Raw genomic sequence first — 20,855 nt, forward strand, 5'->3', positions numbered from 1 at the left:
CTCAAAGAGGACCTTAGATAACCATCTAGCTGGGGTCATCTAGACCCAGCACTCTTTCCTGCCTATGCAGGGGATCAGACTTGATGATCTATTGAGGTCCCTTCCGACCCTAACATCTATGAATCTATGAATATATCCCAATGAGTCCATGATAAAAAAATAGACAACCATGTTTTCCTAAGGGACATGTACATCTCTCAGAGTTATATCCATGTAAACCAAATCATTCTCTGCACTAAAGCATAAGCAGTAAACCCTATATTAATAATGGTAAAGTACCCAGGATCTGGGGATACCATTAAAACTGACAGTTTGGCAAAGGTTTTTTTCTGAATTGGCCATTAAAGTATGTGTCTAACCATAGGCATTCTGTCTGCAAAGTTTCTACTAAGACATTAAATTGAACACTATAAAAGTGTTGCCTCCTTTTTGATACATGGTAGAGTTTCTACAGAAAATAAAGTGAAAGGAAACATCTTGCTAAGACAAAAGAACAGGGTGCTCTTTATGGTAACAGTAATCATTCTGTGAAAATGGAACCTAAGTTTTCCTGTAATAGCACTTTACAAGCAAAAAGCAATTCACCATAATTAACTGAGAATGGAAAAAAAGGAGCATCAAATATGATATGCATTCTTCCACTGCAGTATCAGTCCTGATGAACGGTGTTAAATATTTTTTTTCTCACCACTCACAATGTGTCTAAGGGGCCAGCACCAAGCAATTAAAAATGACAGACTTGAGAATTATACTGAATATTGCAAAGAAGCCCAGCCGGCTGATCTGGAAGTTCCAGTGCACTTTCATGTCTTCTATGAGAATCAGTTACGTAAGTAGTGAAAAGCAGAAGATGTTCTTCTCACTTCAGTTAAAAGACTATTGTTCGGATTTACAAAGTTAATATATACCAAGCAACCATAAAAATTAAGTTATATAAAATCAACTCATGCAAATTATTCTGTTCAAAACTCCCATTTCCAGCAAGGTCATGAATAACAGGGATCACAAGATCTGTAGTAGGTCAGCAAATTGTTTGCTGAAGATTTAATATGAATTCATGGACATGATGAATTAGCCTCCAGATCATACATTTATTAGCATACTAGCTAGTTGCTCATCAAGAATGATGTAGCAAGGGGGGGGGGGCATGGACTGAGCACCACTACCCACAATCCTGTGCCACTGCTGCCTCCCAGGAACTGGGGAGGCAGAGGGGAAGCTTGCATGCGGCCGCTGCTGTCACCACCTACTGTCTGGAGCTACTGCCATTCTGCACCCGGCTGTGTGAAGCCTGCCCCCCCATTCCATGTCTGGCTCCACACACCCCTCCACACCCCACTGCTCTGTGTCCAGCCCCACACCCAGAGGCAGATTAATGTGTACTGGGGCCATAGGCAGACACAAAATTGGAGGCCCCCTCCCCCCCCCATGGAAGCTGGACTGTGGAGGGTGGGGAAGGGCCCTCTTGGTGCTGGCGAGGCAGGCTGGGGAGACCATGCTGGGCTGGGCATGAGGGGCACATGCCCGCCTCTTCTCCCTGCCCTCCCATACCGCTATAGCAAAACATACAGGCACACACACACAGACGTGCACACAGATGTGCATGCACTCTACTCTCACTCATTCTCTGCACATGGACACACAGATACAAACATGCTCTCCTTGCCATGAACACAAACATTCACATACACACACTCACACATGCACTCACACACAGACACATGCACTCACACACACACACACACACTACTAACTCTCTGCGCATAGACACACAGATACAAACACAGTCTCCCTGCCATGAACACAGACACATGCGTACACACTTACACATGCACACACACTGACACACACAAGCACACATGCAGGTGGGCGTGCACTCAACTCACTCTGCACATGGACACAGACGCAAACACTCTCCCTCCTGCCATGAACACAGACTCACACATGCACATGCATGCACTTACACTCACGCACACATGCAGATGGGCGCATGCTGTATTCACTCACTCTCTGCACATGGACACACAGACACAAACGCAGTCTGCCTGCCATGAACAGCCCCCACCCCCACCCAATGCCCCTCACTTCTGACCCACACCACCCCACCCTTTGTCCCTGCTGTTGCCCCTTACTCCTAACCCACAGTCCCTGGGCACTGCTGGTGCCCCCCACACTCCCAACCCACAGTCCCCTGCCCCTACCCCAATGCCTCTCACTCCCAACTCACAGCCCCTGACCCCCTGTCCCTGCTGATGCCCTTCACTCCTGACCCACAGCCTCCTGGTGCTGCCAGTGCCCCCTGCACTCCCAACCCTCAGTCCCTGCCCCCACCCCAGTGCCCCTCACTCCTGACCTACAGCTCCTGCTTCTCCAGCCCTGCTGGAGGGCTCCAGATGTGCTTGTCCTGCCCTGGCCACAGTGCAGTGGCTCGAATTCATGCAGGCAGCAGCTGAGCATGTCTGGCCCCAGCACAGACTGGAAGGAAGAGGAAGGGAGGTTTGTGACAGTTTCCTCCCCCTCCCCCTCCCTCTCCCTCTCCCTCTCCCCCTCCGCGGGCAGTGGCTCCTGCCTGCTCAGCCCCTCTGAATACAGGTACCAGCACCTGTGCTGCTGCCTGGCCACAGAGCTCCCTGCTGCCCTCCAAGCCACCCCCCCACCCCTTTCCCCCACTGGAGAACAGGCAACCCTCCCCACCCCACCCCTAGCCCTGTCACAGCTGCAGCCCCAGCTCCTCCTGCCTTGACCAAATGTCTGGGATTTTACTGTGCTCCAGGGATGGGAGAGGGGGAGGCAACCGGAGCCAGCAGGGAGCACCGGATGGGTCTGTGCACCTATGCAGCTTCAGGCAGGTCAGTGTGTGCTCCCTGCTGTCTCTTATTGCCCTCCCCCTGCTCCCAGCAGCAGAGCAAAAGGAAATCCCAGACAATCCACTGGGATGATAATCAGAGGGCTTAAAAAGAGTGGGGACATGTGCGGGAAAACCCAGATGTATGGTAACCCTGTCTCAGCAGTGCATGCACACGAGCAAAAGTGTTATGGACAGACAGACAGACAGATTAATCCCTCTATTATATAAGAATATTATGTGGGATTCAGCTGTGTAAGCTACTAGCTACAGAAAGCTTTAAAAAGAAAGACAGAAAAATGGCCTTTGCAGAGATTATGCTAGCCTGGCACATCACAGAATGTTCCTGTTTCCCTGTCCTGATAGGACTGCAGTCATCAGCTCTGTAGAAGTGATTGTACTAAGCAAAATAAACCTCTAAGAACCTCTAAAAACCTGTGATAAACCTTTAAGAATCTTTGTTAAAATATGATAATATTGTGCACTATACTATTTTAGGAGGAAACATCTACAGCATAGCTTGAAATGGCCAAACGAAGAGGAAGTAAAAAGAAAAAAAGATTTAGAAATTCCTCTAACTGCAAAGTTGTGGTCTCTTGAGTGGTGGGAAAATAAATTAACAAAAGCAAAATTGTCAGGTTGCTATAACACAAACCTTGTGCTTGTTTTCACTTATTTCAAGTGACAGTGAGCACACATCAGGTTACTGAAAAAATGTTGGTTATCTATTAGTCAGTAGCCTGAATTTTGTATTTTAGATTACATATAAATATATAACTTAAGGAGATCTAGTCTCCTGATAATTAAACAACTTACAGGGCCCATCTAATGTTCTCAGGGAACAACCAATGGCCTTGTCTTCATCACACTTAAATAGGGTCAGTGGGCACATCGACAAGTGCACTTTAATGTTCAATAGCCTATTTTACTGACTATTAAAGTGTCACATAAAAAAACCATGGAATTATGCTAATGCACAGTAAAATAGGCTACAGTGCATTAAGCATCACTTTAAAAATGTGTGCTTTTGGTACTATGCATTAGGGCAGCTAAATGAACATTTATTTAGTCTCTCACATTGGAGGTATGAAATTTAATGCAGTTTAGGAAAAGTGCATTAATGCACATGTAGATGCTCCCAGTTAGTTGTCACATTCTCCCAGCAGCAACATCTTCTTTGTGGCAGAAGGCTTGTCCAGTCCATTCATGTGAGATTCAGGTTTGTTAATAACTTGGACAACTCTGAAAATTATACATCCAGCATTGGGCTCAATAGAACATTTCTCAATTTCGTCAAATAAAAATGGAGAGTTGTGGAAAAAGAAAAAAGTAGAAGAGGGTGATTAAAAAAGAACTGGGCCTCCGAAGGAGAAATCTACTAAGACGTTGTCTGTTCCCATGGTATTAGTTAGTGTAAGACACAAGCAGTGGCAAACCTGTTGTCTATCAGAAAAATAATAAAGATCATGTAATTAGTGGAGAAGTTGTTAAAGATATGGAAATAATGGGGTATAAACCTGAGACAAGTATCCAAACAGTAGCCCAACATGGGCTGGGTGAGCAGGGCACATGCTCTAGGTGCCTCAAGGAGGGAGGGCTGTCAGTAGGAGGGTGACAGGGCACCTAACCTTTGCACCCCATGATCTGCCTGCACTGGGGGCTGCAGGAAGCAGCCAGTGCTGGCAATATGTGCCACAGGGCACAGGCCATTCTGGGACTTGTAGTTTTATAGAGTAGTAGCAGAGTTTTGCTGCTACGGGGAGAACTGCAGTCAAAACATTTCTTTTGCTTTCTTGACATGGGCTTCAGCAGCAAAAAACTGGAGTGAAAATGTAAGTATAATTCCAGAACATTTTGCATTCCATGACACACACTACCCAGCTGCTGTGAGCTTCCTTGTCCAGAAGATAGGGCCCATACTGGGGATAGGGTGAGCAGAGCGGTAGGATGACCACCCACCTTTAAGTGAGTGGGACAGTCCCAACATTTAAAGTTCAAGTCCTGGTCCTGGGCTGCATGACTTGGGCACACATTTGTCCTAGATTCCCCAATATTGTGCAGGGATTTGGGTTATCCATTTGCTGTTGAAAACCATGGAAAATGGCAGGTTGCCCCTCACAGGCTAGCAAAGTTTCAGCCTGCAAGAGGCTGCTTTTGACTAGGAAGAGTGGGACGCAGGGGTGTCATGTGCATGTGCACACATGTACATGCCCAGCAACACAGAGTGCACGCACACAGGGCTGTTGGCTCTGGATTCAGGACTCAGATGCCTTGTTCTGCAGAGGGGGGATGACAAAACATCAGACTGACCACAACCTTTCCATTAAAAAAAAAGGCAAATTTACTGATGCAGTGATATTGTTTTATTTATTGATACAGGCAAATTTATTGAACAGTGACACAGTTTATTGATACAGTGATAACAGAAAAAAAAATAAAAGCAATCAAGCACTTCTATGTATCTACCAATTCTAGGGTTGTCATCAGAGTCAAGAAATGTCTGGCCAGGATGGAGGCTTCACTCCAAGGCTCTCTCTTAGGAGTCAGATGTCAGCATGTGAGCAGCCTGGATGTGGAATGCTGAGGCCTCCCTCCCCCTCCATTGGGATGGTTGAATCAAGCTGGTGGTCTGTCCTCTGTCCACAGTGGGCTCGGGGACCCATGCCAGGTACAGGGACCCTTGTCAGGGACCCTAAATCCAGGACCCTTCTTGGAGCACCTCTCAGGGAGGAGGAGACTGTGGGATACCTGGTTGGGACCTTTTGTTACTCTCTAGTCTCTGCTTTTGTATTGTTTCCTCCTGATGACTCCAGATCCATGACTATCACTGATTGGTCTCTCCCTGTGTTCATCACACTGCTATTCCTTCAGCATATTCTAAACCCATCAGATGACACCCTTCCCAAAGCAGGAATTTAGGATCCCCTCTTTGGCCTTGTGAGCTGGTGCCACTCACCTCTTGTTATGGAACAGTGTGGCACATGCCCCCACTTGCCCAGGCTGTGTGTCTATCCATTGGCCTTGTTGTGTTAGACAGTCTGTCTACTTCTGAAGGCTCAGAAAAATGTACGTGTGACCCAGGCTTTGAAAAATCAATTAATCCCTGCTGCCCATCCTGAACCATTCTAATGTATATTTATATACCTATAAGCCAATTCCCATAAAGCAAACCTTTAAATACCATTTCTAAGCCATCAGTGGCTAGCAATGCAGATCAGCTTCCCCAGCTTCCTGCAGATAACTTGGGTGGGGAGGCAGACCGAGGCCCCAAGGTGAGAGAAGGAGTGAAGCAGAATTGATGGCTGGGGGCACTGCCCAGGTGGGACAGTGTCTAGGTCCTGGGGCCCAAGGCAGAAATGTGAGGCTCCAGGGCCCAACCAGGGAGGAGGATTGAACCAAAAGTAGCTCATCGGAGGGGAGGGGAGCAGGTCTCTTTTACTGCATGTACTCAGGAAAGGGGCTACGGGGGGCATGTGACCCCCCAGATTTGTGCACAGGGTGGGGGTAGATGTGGGTTTTCCACTGCAGACTCAGGGCTCCCTGACCTGCTGTCTTGCCCCAGGAGCCCTGCACTTAAGTGCCACCATGGTGAGGTGCCCCATGCCCACCTAGGAGAAGCAGAAGCAGTGGTGCAGAGTTGTGCTTCTTGCTGCTGCCAAGCAGGTAAAGGGTGCCTCACCATGTTGGGGTGGCCAGTATAGGGCTTCCAGAAGCAGGACAGCAGGGAGTGGATCCTTAAGCCCACAGTGGGCAGCCTGCATCTTCCCCACCTCCCCACAGGCTTCATAAAGCTTTGCTTTAGCCATGCCATTGGGGCAGGGGAAGAGGTGGGCATGTGTCTCACCTTCCAATTCAGAAAAGTTGGTCACCCTAGAGAGTGGAAGGGGAAGAGAGGACTGCCAGGGACACATTCTTTGGATGTTATACTTCCATATCCAAAACCTCAATTGCATATGAAATCTGAAGTAAAAATTCTAGGGATGAGATAGAGCATTGGGTGTATTTAAAAGTTGGTCTCTCCTGGCACAATTCTCAGAGAAAGTGAATGATGGCACCACTTTTTGCCTCTTATACTGTGCCTATTCTTGCTGTAAATTGTACCACTCCCTACTCCCGTAGGTCAGCCTCACCTAGTATTCCAAGAGTTCATATTTAATTTTGAAACCTATACTAATCTCAAAAGCATTTGATCATTATGGGATCTGATCAATCCATGAGTATGAGTTTGTTGAAAAGTTCATTTAATTTGCACTTTGGGAATGCTGGTTTTCAGGTTTCAAAATGTAGTAAAGAATATAAACAAAGAGGAAGTCTTCTTTCTTCCATGCCCACAACAAATTAATAGCCCCTCAAAAATAATCTTAACATAACACTTTTTACCCATAGAAGTCATTCATTTTCTGCTAAAGTGAGTAAGTAGTATGTGTGGCATGAAGCCTGACAGTCCATTACATTCCTCCAGGATTGTGGTTTTCATCATCTCTTTGAAATCCATAGCTTTTATGTACAGTTCATTAACACTGATCAAAGCGCACATCTTTCCAATAAAGTCAATTTTTCCATGTAATCTTTTGTAGATGTTTTATTTCATGTAATTTGTGAATGTTTTTTTCTATCCTGAAGTCTCATTTTAATGTGTGGTTATGGTCAGAGAAGTGACAATGTATAAATGACATCTGAGTGTTCTATATTTATTCTCCTTCACTGACGTCCACAGCAAGTTTCTCACTTTACAAGTCAAAACAAGATTCTTGTAACTGTCAACCTGGTGTCGGAAAAATAAGCTGCCTGTCTTACCACCCTATCCATATTGCAATAATTGTTTCTTTATAGTGTATAGACATAATTTTCAAAAGCACATTTTAAACTTACTCTTACCAAGGTGCATGTGCAAAATCAATCTCTCTTCTGATAAGTATTATTTGCACATACGATTTTGTAGCTGGATGCACGGTTATCTGAACTGCATACACTAACTTGTCACATAAAATTTGCCAATATATAATTTTCCCCTAGATCTAGCTCTGAATCTGTGGCTCAGAACAGCATTTCAGAATATTCTTAACTTTTAGCATATGTTATCAATTAGATTTGGGTACATGCATATGTCCTGGACTAAGGCCTTTGTTCAAATCAGAAAATTATTTGGACCAGCTTAGATGAGGTTAAACATATATAGGAAAAAACACCACAACATTTAGAAGGTATAGCTAATAAAGATAAAAGCAAAACTTTTTTTTTTAAGTTGCTTTCCCAAAATGCCATTAGCAGGGTCTATTTCCCAACTTCTCAGAATTGGATTGTAAAACCTTTACTCCACACATGTAGTATACATAAGATGTTTCAGTTAATGGAGAGTCCTCTGGATGACTCCCTACAGACCCTCATTATCCCTGTTGTTTTTCATCCATTGTTCCACCTAGGTGCTTTTGTACAGTGACAGAAAACAAATGTACCAGCTACTAAGCCACACTGATTTGTGGGTCTTTTTGGTCAAAAATTTTGGAGGGTAGAGATAGTTTCATAGCTTCATAGTTGGTAGGGTCAGAAGGGACCTGAGCAGATCATCAAGTCTGACCCCCTGCCACAGGCAGGAAAGAATGCTGGGGTCAGACAACCCTGGCAGGGTGTCTATCTAGCCTCCTCTTAAAGACCTCCAGGGTAGAAGCAAGGACCACTTCCCTTGCAAGTTGGTTCCAGATCCTAGCTGCTCTGACTGTGAAGTCGTGCCTCCTGATATCCAGCCTGAATCTGCTCTGTCAGCTTAAGGCCGTTGTTCCTTGTTACTCCCGGTAGTGCTCAGGGGAACAGGGACTCTCCCACTGCCTGCTGGTCTCCCTTGGCCAGTGTATAGATGGCCACCAGATTCCCCCTCAGTCTCCTCTTGTGGAGACTGAACAGGTTCAGATCCCATAGCCTCTCCTCATAGGACCTGCCCTACTTCACCCTGATCATGCGAGTGGCCCTCTTCTGGACCCTCTTGATGTTGTCCACATCCCTCCTGAAGTGCAGTGCCCAGAACTAGATGCAGTACTCCAACTGTGGCCTGACCAAGGTCACATAGAGGGAGAGGATCACCTCCTTGGACCTGCTTGTGATGCATCTGTGGATGCATGACAAGGTGCGGTTAGCCTTACTGACTGCATCCCCACATTGGTGGCCCATGTTCATCTTGGAGTCAATGATGACTCCAAGATCCTTTTCTGCCTCTGTGCTGGTAAGAGGGGAGTTCCCCAGCCTGTAGGTATGCTGCTGGTTCTTCCTCCCCAGGTGCAATACCTTGCACTTGTCAGTGTTGAAACCCATCCTGTTCTCATCCACCCACCTCTGTAAGCTGTCCAGATCTGATTATAGCTTGTCCCTCCCCTCTAGCATGCCCATCTCCCCCCACATCTTCATGTCATCTGCGAATTTGAACAAGGTGCTATTCACCCCCTCATCCAAGACGCTGATGATGTTGAACAGCGCAGGCCTGAGGACCGAGCCCTGTGGAACCCCACTGCCCACATCCTTCCAGGTCAAAAAAGACCCATCCACCACCACTCTCTGGGAATGACCCTCCAGTCTGACTGTGTAGGGATCGACACCACAGTCGCCTAATTTTTTAATGAGAATGGGGTGAGAGACAGTGTCGAAGGCTTTTCTAAAGTCCAGACAGACTACATCCACCACGTTGCCTGCATCCAAGGATTTAGTGACCTGGTCATAGAAAGCCACCAGGTTGGTCTGACAGGACCTGCCTCTGATGAACCCATGTTGGTTGCCCCTAAGCATACACTTCCCTGCTGGTCCCATGCAGATGTTCTCCTGGATAATTTTCTTGAAGAGCTTCCCCAGGACCGAGGTAAGACTAATAGGTCTATAGTTGCCTGGGTCCTTCTCCCTTTTTTGGAAAATGGGGACCACATTGGCCCTCTTCCAGTCCTCTGGCACCTCGCCAGAGCACCACGAGTGCTCATAAAGTTGTGCCAGGGGACCCGCAATGACCTCTGCTAATTCTCTCAGCACTCTGGGGTGGAGATCATCAGGACCCACTGATTTGGATGCGTCCAGTCCCACCATGAGGTCCCCGACTAGGTCCACTCTAACCCTGGGCCTGGCTGCGCCTTCCCTGGGACCATCAGGGATCATGATGGGGGGGAAGACCTGGTCCCTGCTCAGAAAAATGGAGGCAAAGAAGTTGCTAAATAAGTTAGCTTTGTCGTCTGGTGTGACCACCAGACTTCCTAGCGTGTCTTGCAGAGGCCCTACATTACCTGGAACCTTCTTTTTACCCACTATGTATTTAAAAAAGGACTTCTTATGATCCTTGTTCCAGGTTGCTAGTCCCAGTTCCATCTTCACCTTACCCTTCCTAACAGCTCCCCTACAAACCCGAGCAACAGCTGTATAGTCCTCCCTGCTGATGGCCTCTCCCTTCTATTGGGTGTACACCTCCTTTTTAGCCTTGAGACATTCCTGGATGCTTTTTGTTAGCCCAGGGGGCTTTTGGGCACTCTTGCTGCCTTTGACCCTTGTTGGGATTGCCACCCTTTGAGCTTGGAGGATTGTCTCCTTAAGGAATGACCACTCTTCTTGGACTCCCAACTCCCGTCCCCTCTGGGACCTCAGTCTCTCCCTGACTAATCTCCTTACCTCATTGAAATCCACCCTCCTGAAGTCCAGGGTTACTGTCTTGCTGCAGGCCTTTGACACCCTGCACTGGATGGTGAATTCCATCCACTGGAATCCCAGGTGATCGAGCACCCGTGGTCCCCTCACCAGGTCACTGCCTGTGGCCAGGACCAGGTCTAACAAGGCATTTCCCCTGGTGGGACTGTGCACCTCCTGAGTTAGGTGGAGGTCCTGTAACATGGCAAGGAACCTACATGAGCAGACAGACCTGGCTGACTACGCTTCCCAGCAGATGTCCGGATAGTTTAGGTCCCCCATGATGACCACATTCTTTGACCTAACTGCATCTGCAAGCTGACCTGAGAATTCCCAGTCAAGTTCTTCCTCCTGGTTGGGTGGTCTGTAGTAGACCCCCACCATTCAGTCCCTTTCCCCCTGACCCCCTTGTAATCCTACCCAGAGCACTTCAGTCTGCCCCTCCTCTGACCCAGTGCTGTTCGTTGAGGATGTGAATTGCTCTTTGATGTAGAGCGCCATGCCTCCACCTTTCCTTCTCATTCTATCCCTCCTGTACAGCCTATAGCCCTTGATGTTCACCTCCCAGTCATGCATTGGTCATGCATTCCTTTCATTTCAGTGCATGAATCTACTGGGGTAGCATGAATAAACAGAGTAATTTTGGCAGGTATAGACTAGAGACTGGCCAATAGATATGCCAATTTTAATCTTCCAGAAGCACAGTAACAAAGCAGTATGCACTGCAAAAGGCATGAGTGCATTAGGAAATACAGGGTATCCACTGTAGCCAAATCTACCTCAAAATGCCTTGATTTATCTTTCCTTTGAATTGAATTAATGTAAATCTACACAAAAGTTTAACTTAAGGCCTGTGTAAATTCTTCTTCCATCTATCACCCTTACTCTAGCTGATGTGGCAGAGGTGTTGGTGAAGACAAGATCCCATCTCTGTGGTTGAGAAAACACTGCAAAGTCTTTTTGAACTTTGATCCAGGCTTGCTGGAAAGTAAAGATCCTGATGGACAACTGTGTTTTGAATTAACGAGACTGTAGGACTGCACTGGTTGGCTGGGAGTTAGTTAAATTTGGCTTCAACAGCCAGCTCCTAGTAAAATCCTCCTTGAGGAGCACAATAAATATGCAATAGGATTAGTATTGTGTTTCTGTTGACCTTCATAAGACCTTCATGAGAAAAGAAATCTTGTGACAGCTTCTTTCTTAACTTGGATGTCCTGACAACTGTATTACCATATTAAGACAATTTCATGATGGCAAGAATGCTAGCCAATGGGACACTTTTGAGCTTTTTATTGCATTACTTTGCTGGGGGGGGGGGGGGGGGCTCTTGGGGTGGGGGGGGGGGGAGGGAGCTCTTCCTATCATTCTAGTGGTTCCATTTTGAGGTGAGAGAATGAGAATAAGAATACAGTTTTTGACGATAGGAGGTCTGTTTGAGTGACTTCAAGCAAAGACTAAAGTCTTGATTGAAATTGCTTGGCTAAAGTGCAACTGTCAGCAAAAAAGTTTGCACTCATTAAGAGCAGGACATACAAACTATGCACCATTGTTTTGCAAATGCATACTGATTTTTTGGACCAGTCTCAAAAAGACTGAGATTCTCCATCTGTCTTCTCATATAAAGTGTTCTACACTGCTAGAAGTCAGTAACTACAAAATTGGCTTTGGAACTAGAACAAAGTTTGGAACTTTCAAAAGGAAAAAAAGGCCCCAGTTGGGCTTAGGGAGCAGTGTGAGATGCACGGGTGCAAGCCCATTGCACTCCCACACCCCAAAGCCCCCCAGTAGCCCCCAGCAGCCATGGAGCACCCCTGCCAACCCCCAGCACAGCTGGAGGTAAGCGAGGCCTGTGGAGGGAGGGACTAACTTATGGAAGGATGGAATCACCATCAAGGAGGAGTACTCAGCCGTGGTCCATACCTGCAGGAAGAGGATCAGGAAAGCCAAGGCTGCAACCAAACTCCACCTGGCTTCACATATCAAGGATAATAAAAAGTCCATTTTCAGATATGTAGGGAGTTGGGAAAAAAGCAAAGGTAATATTGGACCCCTGCTGAATCAAATGGGACAACTGATAACCGACACCCAAGAAAAAGCCAACCTGCTTAATGGGTACTTCAAGTCCCTCTTTCATCAGCCCAAAGGGACTGCCCTGCCTAGCATGACATGGGACAGCCAGGGTGAGGTCATATTTATAATCAGAATCGGTGTAGACCTTGTAAAGGAACACCTTGAGAGGCTGGACACCTTCAAGTCAGCTGGTCCTGACAGATTACACCCTAGAGTACTCAAGGAGATGGTATGTGTCATAGCCCAGCTATTGGCAAAAATATTCAAAAACTTGTGTCGCTCGGGTGAAGTACCTGAAAACTGGAAGAAGGCCAATGTGGTACCCTCACCTTCAAGAAAGGGTGGAAAATAGATCCCAGGAATTACAGGCCAATTAGCTTAACCTCAATCCCAGGTAATATTCTGGAGAAAATTATCAAAGAGATCCTTCTTGATAAGCTGGCTGATGGCAACATCCTGAGGGACAGCCAACACAGGCTTATTGTCGGTAGGACTTGCCTGACCAATCTCATCTCCTTCTATGATCAGGTGACATATTGCCTGGACAAGGGAGAAGAGATTGACATCATATATCTGGACTTTTAAAAAGCCTTTGATCTGGTGTCCCATGATCTCATGGAAAAATTGGCCAACTGTGGCCTCGGCTACACCACAGGCCAATGGCTAGGAAATTGGCTCTGAGATCAAACCCAGAGAGTAGTAGTTGATGGAAGCAAATCATTATGGTGCTCTGTGACCAGTGGTATCCCCCAAGGCTCTGTCCTTGGACCGGTTCTCTTTAATATCTTTACCAACAATGTGGACATTTGTGTTAGAAGTACACTGGCCAAGTTCGCTGATGACACTAAACTTTGGGGCATAGCGTCCACACCTCAGGATAGGCTAGTGATCCAGCATGACTTGGATAAGCTTAGTAAGTGGGCTGATGTAAAGCTGATGATGTTCAAAACCAAAAAGTGCAACATACTCCACCTCGGGAAAAAAAAACATGCAGCATGCTTATAGGCTCAGCAGTGCTACGCTTGCTAGCACCGCGGCTGAAAGAGACTTGGGGATCATGACTGACCACAAGATGAACATGAGACACCAGTGTGATGTCGCAGTTGGTAAATGAAACAAAATTCTGGCTTGCATCTATAGATGCTTCTCAAGTAAGTCTCAGGATGCCATCCTCCCACTGTACTCAGCCTTGGCGAGGCCACAGCTGAAGTACTGCATCCAATTCTGGGCTCCACAATTCAAGAAGGATGTCGAGAAGCTTGATGGAGTCTAGAGGAGAGCCACATGCATGATCAGAGGGCAAGAGAATAGGCCTTACAATGAGAGCCATGGGACTCTTCAGCCTGGAAAAGCACAGGCTCAGGAGTGACCTGGTAGCTGCCTATAAGTACATCAGGAGTGTGCATCAGGATCTGGGGGAATGTTTGTTCACCAGAGTGCCCCAAGCGATAACAAGGACCAACGGTCATAAACTCCTCCATGACCATTTTTGGCTGGACATAAGGAAAAACTTCTTTACTGTCCAAGCCCCCAAGGCCTGGAATAGACTCCCTCCAGAAGTGGTGCAGGCACCTACTCTGGACTCATTCAAGAAACATTTGGATGCTTATCTTGGTGGGATCCTTTGACCCTAGCTGATTTCCTGCCCCTGGGGCAGGCCGCTGGACTTGATAATCTGGAAGGGACCAATATCTATCAAATCTATGAAATTCCAAAACAAACTGAAAGTATACAAGGTGTTTTTTCATGACCTCCCTGATTTATGCTTTAAAAACTTGAATAAAATAGTGCTGCTGCCCTATCCAAAAGCTATACTTTAAAAAAGTATGTTATCTTTGAAAAATTATGAAAATCAGATGGTAAGACCACAACTCAAACATATAACACAGATATGATTGCCATTTGCATCATGATTAATGAAAAGTAGCTGCCATGAGTTGAGGATGCCAGACAACCACTTACCAAAGAAGCATTTGCCTCTAGCAAATGAAATTGTGGTAGTTTTTACAAAAAAATGTTAAAGATCACAGGAATGCTCATACAACACTGACTCCCATGTCTGGAAGCAGTAGACAAGACAGCATGTCTCTGGCTAACCTGTTCATGTATAGTCCTTTTTGAAAAATGGTATATACAAGACTCAGAACTGAAGTGCCAGAGGAAAAAAGTTTGCTTCAAGTATCCTATTTGATGGCATGAGGAACTGTCCTCTTTGATAAGGAAAACTAGTTAAGAAGGACTTCAAAAGTGCACTTTTGACTTCAAATACATTATATGGTACTACAGCTCTATATGAACAGGAAAAAAGATTCTGGGTATGCTTTGAATTCTCATGTATACCATTTATACATCAGGGTCACCACATTGGTTCCTGCTCTACGTTAGTAAGAAAATGGAAACATAGAATAGAGAGACAAGTTCAAGAATTATTTTTCAGAGAATAGAAGAATAATTCACGTATTTTGAAATGGCAGGAGAATCAACAGTTTTATGTCTTCTAGTAAACCTACCAGTTCTGGATTATTATACTGTTGTTAAAATATACAACATCATTGAAACACATTACAAGGTCGTCAGCAGTAGTACTTTTTAATGTAGTTGTAAATAATGATGTTTATGTGCAAATATAAGATAAAGCTTAATTTTCTGTTTTGCCAATGACGAAAAGATAATGCATTTCTAAAGAGGTTGACTAACATTAATATTTCCATCTACATCGTCTGTAAAATTGTGTATCTGTAAAAAAAAATGTATGCAAAAATGCTAAAACAAAGAGGGGGGGGGGAGAGAGAGAGAGAGAGAGAGAGAGAGAAACTATCCATAAAATGAAATCTATCTTAGAAGTACTTACTTGCATTTTTAAGAATATAGTTTACCTTTCTGGCATTAAGACTTGTTATAATCTTATACAGTCAGTGAGAGGGTATGTACAGAGCATTAAGTATCACCCATAACTACTAAACTTGAGAAACACCTTTAAGTTATAATCCTCCTGTGTTCCCCATGAGTATCACTTTTTGAAATGTTTCCTGTTCAGTTGCTGTTTTCCGTGCTTGGTCTCTGCCTGAGGGTGGGTTTTTTGTTTTTTGTTATATTAATATATTATTTTTCTTCTGCTTTTTAAAGTTTTTTTTAAGGGAATTGGATTTCCAAATAGTGTCCCAACACAGTGGCAGCACTCATGTTCCTCAGTCCTGATTCCCTTTTTCCAGAGGAGTCTTAGCCCTCCAGGAAGCCTCAGATAAAGTGGCTTCCCTTTCCCCCCATCACAGCATTAAAATGGAGTGGAAGAATAAACAAAGCCACCCAGGCACCATAACAGAAGCTTCTGGGCACAGAGAAATTTCTGTAAATATGAACATTACACTTAGCAGTCACAATAAAAACCAAATTGTACTGAAATATCTGCATTTCCACTTTTCATTAACTAAATTAGCAGACAATTTAAGCCTCTTCATTTCCAATTAGAGGGGCAATACTTTCTCTTATTCATTAATAAATCTGTGTCTGATAAAGATCCAAGAATACTGAGTTTTGCTGGAAGTGTATTTCAGACAACCTGGACCAAATAAGGATCATATATACTTATCTTGAAGGAGAGGATTGAAAAGGAACATGGAAAAGAGTGATCCAGTGTCCCTGATATTATTGACCTTCCAATAATACTAGAAAGAAAACTACACACACTGATTTAAAATAAAAATAAAACAAATCATTCCCTGTGATGGGACCCTGAGGTGACCAAGGCCACAAGGGTGCAAATTTCCTTTGAGATGAGACATCCAATAAAAGGACAGCTAAATTTAGGAATAAAAAGAAAACAACCCAACTTTAATAAATAGGTAACAACACTACAGTGGAGGGGAAAAGACTGAATATAAAATGAAGGTTCAAAACACATGGGGTGTGTCTACACATTCATTAATGCGCCTTTGGTATTGCACATTAAGCTTAGTACCTTTAACATGAATGCAAAGTTGGTAGTGTTAATGTGCAGTAGCAAAGGTAATTTTGCACAGTAATTTTGTGATGCTTAATGTGCAGTAGACTAATTCCGCTGCATATTAGCATGGTTTTTGCCATGATGTGCTAATGCAAAGCAGAATTAGTCTACTGCACTTTAGGCATCTCATGTAGACATGCCCATTGCCTCCTAACACTTCACTTTCAATTTAGCCAGTACTTACTTCTTAGCCCATGGCTGGTTCCAGTGGCAGGCTGTGTCTCTGCCATGAAACTCCTCCTCATCTGCAGAGGTTTTAGCTTCTCTGCTGTCCCTCAGCAGGTTGTCTGTGCCCTATCACTCCAGCCTTTCCAGCTGCAGTCCCCATATGGCAGACTTTCTCCATCTCCACTCTCTGGGGCTTCACCAGCAGGCTTCAGTTGACTCCATTAGGCTGCAGGCTGGCTGATACTCACACAAACATGATGTGCAGTCTGGCTCCCCTGCTTATATCACCTTCCTCAACATCTAGAAATAGCCCAAGTTCTCAGAGACCATCCAGAGGGCAGCGTTAGATGAGCTAGATCATGCCCAACCCCTCTGCAACCCAGCCATTAACCTTTCTGCACCAAAACAAAAAAATCCATCCAAAAACAAAACACTTTCAACAAGGTCAAAACCAGTGGTGCTCAAACTTTGGTCCTGCAAGCTGGATTAGTGTCCTGGGGCCAGATAACAGGGCAGATGGAGCCCCTCACACCAAGATCAGGCTCCAGCATCACCCCCTCCCAGCCCTGCATGCCAACACTGGGTCCAAGTGGGCCTGGCATGATGTTCTCCTGCTAGGACCCTTACTTGTGTTTTGGGAGAAGGGTTGTTTTAGCCTATTTCTTATCTCTTTCTGAACTAGGAGATTTTTCAGATGTGAGTGAGTTCAGATTTTTCAGATGTTCACCTTAAAAATTTGAAAAGTAAGAGATCTTTCCAAAGCCTGCATGAAAATCCAAAACACAGGCAAGTATCATGGTCTATAAGAACAAGTGATTTGGTTATGTATAGGACTGTCAATTAATCACCATTAACATGTGTGATTAATGTGTTAATTGGTTCTTGTATTATTTTTAATGCTTTAATTGTGCATGTGGTTTTGGAGCCCGTGCCTGGGCTCCACTCCACCACCATCACTGCAGCCTCCAGGCTGCACAGCGGAGCCCTGGTGGCAGTGCAGAGGAGCCACACGGCAGCCCAGGCGCAGGCTCTGGGCTGCTCCAACAGGAAGGCAGGTGGGGTGGTGTGCACACAGGCACACACACACACACACAAGCAGGCGCAGCATGCACATAGCCAGGAACACACATACCCACAGCACCCCACACCTTCACAAATTCTCCCCACACATACACCCCACACCCACACAATCATAGAAAGTACCTGCATAATTTTGAGTTCTGCACATAACTTTGAGTTCTGCACGTAATTTTTAGCTTTTATCTGTGAAATTACAATCGTTATTGTGACTATTTTTTTAAATTGTGAAATTGATCATGATCAATTTTTTACATTGTTTGACAACCCTAGTTCTGTAATGGATTTACTGAGTGATTTTGTGCCAGCCACTCAATCTCTTCATGACTCCTCCTCTATAGCTGCAAATTGGGGATAGCATATTCTCCTCTGAAAAAGAACTTTGAAAATTATGGTTGAAAGTATTACATGAGCTGGGTGTTATAAAAGCCCAGGTTCCATTTTACTTTTGTGACTTCATAATAACTGTATTGAAATCATTGGAGTCATTCTGGATTCATACAAATGTTAAATCAAACAAATTTGAACCCTAAATTTCTATCAGTTTTATTTACTTTGGAATTACTGGGAGGAACAAACAAAGCAAAATCCCTTGAAAAAATATGTAAGAAGTGTTATGAAAATATATCATTTAAAGGCTACCCAGGGATTTCTTCAAACAGAGAACTGCTAATAGGTATGTTGTTATAATTTCTGTTAGACTCCTATGTCTCATTATGCAACAGATTCATAATGATTTCCTATGCATGAAATTGTCTAGACTGTTTCTTTACCAGAACTATTATAATCAATTATTTAAAAATATTGAATGTTATTTATTTATACATAATTAAGACTATTTATATCTTACAAATTCCTTCAACATACAGAAACTACATTTTTCAGGTTTTGTCCCATTACCCCAACCTAACTGGATAAGCTACAAAATGTAACAAAAACTGACTCTATAATATAGTATAGAAGTGGCATTTCTTACCTACTTACCAGAAAGAAATGTGGAGAAATTCTAGAAAAAACATCAATAGGCATTTCAATTTCTATAAATTTGGGGGAAGTTTTGTAGGAACCAAAAAAACCCAACTCAGAAAAATGCTGACCAGTTAAGGGGAAAAAAATGTTTTGGAATGTGAAGATCAGAACTTTTTGTATTAGGGGAGGAAGAAAGGCAGGAAGGTAGGTAGGAGATGGAAAAATGTATGAGAGAAAGCTTAGGAGTGAAAATCATTATTCTTTGTACTTTTCTGGAGGAAACAAGAAAAACAAATATAGTATGAAATCCATACACTTCAGCTTCAAAGTGAAATGTTTTGGCATTAACTAAATGATTTTTTTTCATTTTGAGAATGTTATAATGAAATGTTTTGACATTTTTAAAAGTTTCCTCCCAGTTTTTCTTGGCCAAAAGCTTTGCTGAATTCACAATCAATTTGCAAGTATTTCACTCCCTCTGAAACCATATTTTTTCAGCAAATCACTTTTGTATTAAAAAAAAAGTCATTCAGGCTGATATTAATGCTTATTGAACAGTATTTGTGATGTAATTTAGGTGATTAATTTCTGACTAAACAGCATTTAAAAAAATAAATACCCAGATCTGAAGAATATTTTGAACAGGTTCTGTTTTGTACTATCTTATTGTAACTCTGTAGGTTAATAAGTTGCCCATCTTTCTATGTGAACCTATGTGGGCACATGTTTTGCTGATATAGATTTTGTTTGAAGAATGGCTCCAATACAGCTACTACTTCCTACTCCTGAGTGAATGGGGTGTGGAGGGTGAGGACTTTATTTTCACCCCTCTCTACATGTGGTTGGAAAGAGAAGGGGTATCAGTTGTGTCTTTTTTGTGGTCTAGTTGAAAATATCCTCAACATGAAAGTTGAAACTAACAAAACCCCATCATACATACTACTATGCCTATGAATTTGTATAATTTTTCATTCAGTCCTCCTGGAGGCTTGGCGAAGTGGGGCAGAGGGGAATGCAGGGGGGGCCCCACAACTCTAGCAGGATAAAAAGTTGGGTGAAATGGCAGAGGCTGAGGCTGGCCGGCTCTGATAAGTGGCAGCAGCAATGGGTAAAAGGACAACTAGAAGTAAAGTGCATGGGAAAAGGTGGAACTTTTTTTTTTATTTCATTAATCTGAAATACCCAGTAAAATAATAATCGGTAAAATTTTGCAAGATTAGTTCCTGGCATCTAGTTGAATCATTGCAAGAGAAATTCAATGGATTTCCATGGATTTACGAATGAACCCAAGTGGCACCTGGTGGTGTAACAGTTGCAAAGCAGGGAAAATCATGTTTTTGGGAGTAAATCAGATCCACATTGAAAATTTAAAATGATAAAAAAAATCCTCATGGAAGAAATTCAGGAGCTAAAAATAAAACATGTTGGTGGTGTTTTAACTATTCATGGAAAAAACCTTAAAACAATAAGATCAGCTGACAACATGGATCTGCAGATGTGATTTAGGTGGCTTAAAGGTGATTTTTGTCATGTGGAAACAGGAAAAGTGTAACATGGTAACAGGAGAGGTGTAACATTAACAAGTGCCCTAAGAGAATATTAACCCAAAACAACCAATCAATTAACAGCTACAGTCAGGACTAAAGCCTCAGGTTCCAATCCCCAGGTGTAATGAAAGATCGCTTCTTATAGTAGCTTTTCAAAACACCGTGCCAGCACTGGAAAAATAATTCCCAGGTTACCAAAGTCTAACAGTTATTCTTTGACTAACAAATACTCACAGGACACATCTACACGTGCACATGAATAAATACCGGAACTTATTACTTCAGAGATTATTGCTCCCTGGTGCACTATTTGAATGTATTTACAAGTACTACCCTGCTGCAGACTAAATTAGTTTACTTCAGCCTACTAGGGGCACACATGTAGATATTGAGCTGTTTACTGCACAGCTAATTAGTCAATTGCTCAGAAAACTTCTTGTGCAGACACACCCATAGAGTACACAGAACAAGATCTATTTACAGTGGGCTGAAAAAGAAACTCTGCTACTGTGCTTTCTATAACTAT

Source organism: Alligator sinensis, unplaced genomic scaffold (assembly GCF_000455745.1).
Source record: "Alligator sinensis unplaced genomic scaffold, ASM45574v1 scaffold150_1, whole genome shotgun sequence".
Classification (NCBI taxonomy): domain Eukaryota; kingdom Metazoa; phylum Chordata; order Crocodylia; family Alligatoridae; genus Alligator; species Alligator sinensis.